The following is a 5332-nucleotide window of genomic DNA, read 5'->3' as shown; positions in this document are numbered from 1 at the left end:
ATGGTCTGATTGCCTGCTTTGATTCTGTTGATTTGTCCTCAATGCAGCATTTTGCAACATCTCCACTTCCACCTTCCCCAGTAACTGCAAATATCTTGAAAGTGCTGCACAAAATAACATTGAGCCCTTTGCTATTTTCCTGTCTGCTCCATTTTCCTTAGACTTGCCATGTGCAAAGTTGGAGTTTGGTTGATTTCTCATCTGTCCGTTTGGGGAGAAATGGGAGGCGGGATCAATTTATCAAGCAGCCAACAATGTGGCATGAGATGGAAGGGGTAAGAACCAATCAGTGAGAGGACAACACACAGAAACACACACGATGAGTGGTCAGGATGCAGTATTTAAAGGCTGCCATTGCAGCCTGGTATGTGGGGCCCCAGTGGCCTAATGGATAAGGCACTGGTTTCCTCAACTCGGGATTGTGGGTTCAAGTCCCATCTGGGGTGCCTGATTCTTGATATGTGTCCCTACTCTTTAATCCACTTTGCAAACATCCCGACGTCTGCATTCAGTTGATGGGATGTGGTGTCCCATGTGAACTTCCACAGATCTTTTGGGGATCTGCTGAATTCCCTGAAAGAGACAGCACAGTCACAATGGCTGAAAACCTGCTGAGATTCTCCTGGGGATGGCATGGTGGCTCAGTGGGTAGCACTGCTGCCTCACAGTGTCAGGGACCTGGCTTTGATTCCTCCCTTGGGTGCATGTTTGTGTCGAGTTTGCACATTCTCTCCATGGGGTACTCCGGGTGCTTTGGTTTCCTCCCACAGCCCAAAGATGTGCAGGTTCGGTGGATTGGCTTTGTGGAATGCAGGGTGAGAGGATAGGGCTTGGGCCTGGGTGGGATGCTCTTAAAAGGGTCAGTGTGGACGTGATGGGCTGAATGGCCTGCTCTCCTCACCCTTGGGCCTTTATAAACAATTCTGGAGCATGAGCAGCATGATTAGAGTAAACAGCCAAGGTCTTTTCCCTGGGGTGGGGGACTCCAGAACTAGAGGGCTTAGGTTTAGGGTGAGAGGGAAAAGATATAAAGGAGACCGAAGGGGCAACTTTTTCAGGCAAAAAATGGTGTGTGTGTGTGGAATGAGCTGCCAGAGGAAGTGGTGGAGGCTGGTACAATTACATCGTTTAAAAGGCATCTGGATGGGTATATGAATACGGAAGGTTTGGAGGAGCTAGATTTGGTTGGGATATCTGTTTGGCATGGACGGGTTGGACCGAGGGTGTGTTTCTGTGCTGTACATCTCTATGACTCGATGACTGGAAGTGTCAGTCTGAGTAAATCAGTTGTCTAGCTCCAACATTGCACAACTCACATCTGAGGAAAATGGAGCAGACAGGAAAATAGCAAAGGGTTCAATGTTATTTTGTGCAGCGCTTTCAAGATATTTGCAGTTAGTGGGAAGGAAGTGGATGGAGATGTTGTAAAAAGTTACATTGAGGACAAATGCTTTCTTTGGTTAGACCGCACTTGGAATAATGCGTCCAGTTCTGGTCGCCCTATTATAGGAAAGATGTGGATGCTTTGGAGATGGTTCAGAGGAGGTTTACCAGGATGCTGCCTGGACTGGAGGGCTTATCTTATGAAGAGAGTTTGACTGAGTTCATTGGAGAAAAGGAGGAGGAGAGGGACCTAATTGAGGTATACAAGATAATGAGAGGCATGGATAGATTCGATAGCCAGAGACTATTTCCCAGGGCAGAAATGGCTAACACCAGGGGTCATAATTTTAAGCTGGTTGGAGGAAAGAATAGAGGGGATGTCAGAGCCGGGTTCTTTACACAGAGAGTTTTGAGAGCATGGAATGCGTTGCCAGCAGCAGTTGTGGAAGCAAGGTCATTGGGGACATTTAAGAAACTGCTGGACATGCATATGGTCACAGACATTTGAGGGTGCATACATGAGGATCAATGGTCGGCACAACATCGTGGGCTGAAGGGCCTGTTCGGTGCTGTACTGTTCTGTGTTCTATGTAGTATGTTCTAAATCTACAGAATCTTAGCGGGCATTCAGCCCATTGTGGCTATGCTGTCTCTTTCAGACAATTCTCCCCAAGATCTCCCAAATCCTGGAATTGCCTTGTGCAAGTTTCTATTACACATCATTCGCCATAATCTCAACACAGGCATTTCACATTGGCCCCAGGGGTCCTGTACTTCCTGCGGGAGACTGTGCCCCACAACCTGAGCTGTCTCCGGAGTTTTAGTTTTGTCCCTTTCAGGGGTGTATCACAGAGGGCCCTGTACAGACTGCTGCTGCACACCGTCATCCACCTCCCGGACACACCCTGGCGTGCCCATTTACCACCGGGCGGTGGGGACCATCCCCAGTGAAGGGCTCTCTACATGGGAGTCCTCCCCCTTTCTCACGGGGATCTGGGGTGGAGGGTATTGCACGCGGCAGTCCGCAGATTGTGGTGGTTCACGGACCCCCCAGCCCAACTGCTTGTTCTGTGGTGCTGTGGAGTCCATGGAACAGGACGCTTGCACTCCCTTTTTAGCTTTCTGGGAAACCTTCTCCTCCGTTCCTGGTTAGACTTCAGCCCCACACTCCCCATCATTGGGCACCCAGTGCCGAGGGGGGGAGGGTTGGTCAGAGGATCTCCTTGTGGGTCTGCTCCTGGGCCTGGCCAAACTGGTTGTTAGGGCCGATTGCCTGACCCTCTTCCGCGGTTACGTTCGAGCCCGGGTGTCCCTGGAGAAGGAGCACGCAGTGTATCCCAACATCCTTGAGCTGTTCAGAGAGTGCCCTCCCCCTCACTGTTTGGTCACACAGCATTGCCCTTTGATGCTTGTCACTGGCCACTCGGGTGTTTCCTTTCTTCCTGGTGGTGGGAATTGAATAAAGATTTGTCCATCTGTTGTCTTTCACTGTGTCTCACACCTGCACACACACAACATGGGGGCTGGGGAAAATATAAGCACTACCACAGTTAGGCAGCAGTGCGGGGGTAAAGAGAAAAACATATATAACCAGGAGATTTAGAATCCCCTCAGTCCAGGGCACTGACTCTGTGCTGGCTGAGCCACAGTCAGTGTGTTCTTGCAAAACAAAACTTAAAAGCTGCTATTTTAACAGCAAATATGCGGCCCCAGTGGCCTAATGGATAAGGCACTGGCCTCCTAAGCCAGGGATTGTGGGTTCAAGTCCCATCTGTGGTGTGTGAATTTTAATCCTTGTCTTCATGGCTGATCTTCATCTGAGGTCAAGTCAATTTCTCATCTCCTCTGGAAAGGTCCCGAGTTCTGTGCTGGGTTGGTGGTACCTTGTGTCAGAAAAACACAGAATGTTGAGGATATGCAGGATACAGGGGTGAATCGTCTGAAAGAGACAGCACAGTCACAATGGCTGAAAACCTGCTGAGATTCTCCTGGGGATGGCATGGTGGCTCAGTGGGTAGCACTGCTGCCTCACAGTGTCAGGGACCTGGCTTTGATTCCTCACTTGGGTGTCTGTTTGTGTAGAGTTTGCACATTCTCTCCATGGGGTACTCCGGGTGGTTTGGTTTCCTCCCACAGTTCAAAGATGTGCAGGTTCGGTGGATTGGATTTGGGGAGTGCAGGGTGAGAGGATCGGGGTTGGGCCTGGGTGGAATGCTCTTCAGAGGGTCAGTGTGTGAGACCCTCAGAGACTGAGTGTGGACTTGCTGGGGTGACTGGCTTGTCCCCCTCACTCGAGGCCTTCTCTGAACAAGTTTGTAGCAGATGGTCAGAGCTCCACTGCAAGGCCCAGTCAAGGCTTCGCGAAGGGACTGGCATCCAGGTGTGTGTTCCTACCCTACTTTTCCCTGATCTTCCTGAATCTTCTGTGGCTTTGGCCAATACGGTCATGAGCTGGGTTCACATCATCCAATGGGGTCACACCAATACACTTCACTGTTGTCATGCCAGGAGCTATAAAGTGGATTGACTCAGGCTAACACTTCTCCAATATACAACCCTCAGTCTGGTTGGAACTGGTTCTTCTTGAATCTTTGTAACTCTTTGATCTTAGTTGCAATGTTCTCTGGAGCTGATAGCTGCTGTTTAATTTAGTGTGGCCAATTTTTTATCAGTTCAAATTTCTCCAGCTGAGGATCAATTGAGAATGCCTGATTTTGTTGCCATGGTCACGTGACCACAAAGGATTGAGATCAGCTGCACAGTGAAGGTTTCAACAAAATCATTACCCCACATAATACTTGAGCCCACAATCTCTGGTTTAGGAAGTTAGTGCCGTAACCATGAAATCACTGGGGCTCCAACGGATAGAGCTACCAATCTGTGAACAAAGAAGCTTCTGTTTTGGTTGTGTTGGTGTCAGTCTAAGCTATATTCTGTCAACGTTCCCACTTGAACCCCAGATTACCGGCATGTTTGGTATTTATGATAAGGTCCAATATGTCAATGGAAATGATTGAAATCTGGGTGTTCAAGGTTGGAACTGATGGGGCTGTGGCTATGCATTTGGGTCCTTACCTTTCTTAGTCAAGGTATTGAATACAATTGCAAGGAGGCTATGATGGAGATGTGAGGTAGTTAGGCCATTGTTGGAGAACTTGGAGTGCCACATCCACAGATTGGACAAACATTTGTGGGAAGGCAACTGCTGTGGCTGACTCACAGAGTTTACAGAGGGAGATGGATGGGTTAAGGGAGTAGCCAAAAACCCAGCAAATGAAAGACAATGTGGGAATGTGTGAGGTCATACACTTTGGTAGGAAGAATAAAGCAGCTGGATATTATTTCAATGGAGAAAGACAGCAGAAAGTTCCAGCACAGAGAGATATGAAATGTGTTTTTGTGGTCTCGCTGTTGATCCTTTGCTGTGACCAACCTTCCATTGACATATTGGACCTTATCATAAATACCAAACATGCCGGTAATCTGGGGTTCAAGTGGGAACGTTGACAGAATATAGCTTAGACTGACACCAACACAACCAAAGCAGAAGCTTCTTTGTTCACAGATTGGTAGCTCTATCCGTTGGAGCCCCAGTGATTTCATGGTTACGGCACTAACTTCCTAAACCAGAGATTGTGGGCTCAAGTATTATGTGGGGTAATGATGTTCTTGGTTTCTCTTTAGTTCTTGAGTCTGGTTAAGCCGATTGTGATTTGCAGGCCGAGGTGAGACTGCGGTCAAGATCACCGTCAGTTTCTTGGATGAAGTCTTCACGACTGGTAACGCTGACAGTCACCACTGGAGAGTGTCTCTGCCATTATCTGCAGTTGACCCTGCACATCAACAGTTTCATCAGCAAACCTCAAGAGACAATATCCAAAACCTTTGTGCTCTTGAAGACAAATCCCTTCTCATTAAGCCAAGAAACAAAATATCTTTAATGTGATGA

The 5332-nt window shown here is 48.3% G+C and overlaps 1 non-coding gene across 1 annotated transcript; it reads left to right on the top strand.

Moving 5' to 3' along the window:
- Positions 1-3089: 3089 nt before the first annotated feature.
- Positions 3090-3162, top strand: trnar-ccu (transfer RNA arginine (anticodon CCU)). The gene has a single exon. It is a non-coding gene; the product is annotated as a tRNA-Arg (tRNA).
- The last annotated feature ends 2170 nt before the right edge of the window (positions 3163-5332 follow it).

The sequence above is a fragment of the Chiloscyllium punctatum genome, chromosome 18, assembly GCF_047496795.1.
Source record: "Chiloscyllium punctatum isolate Juve2018m chromosome 18, sChiPun1.3, whole genome shotgun sequence".
Taxonomy (NCBI): Eukaryota; Metazoa; Chordata; class Chondrichthyes; order Orectolobiformes; family Hemiscylliidae; genus Chiloscyllium; species Chiloscyllium punctatum.
Note: the sequence above shows the minus strand (reverse complement) of the source record. Positions and strands in the feature narration are given on the sequence as shown.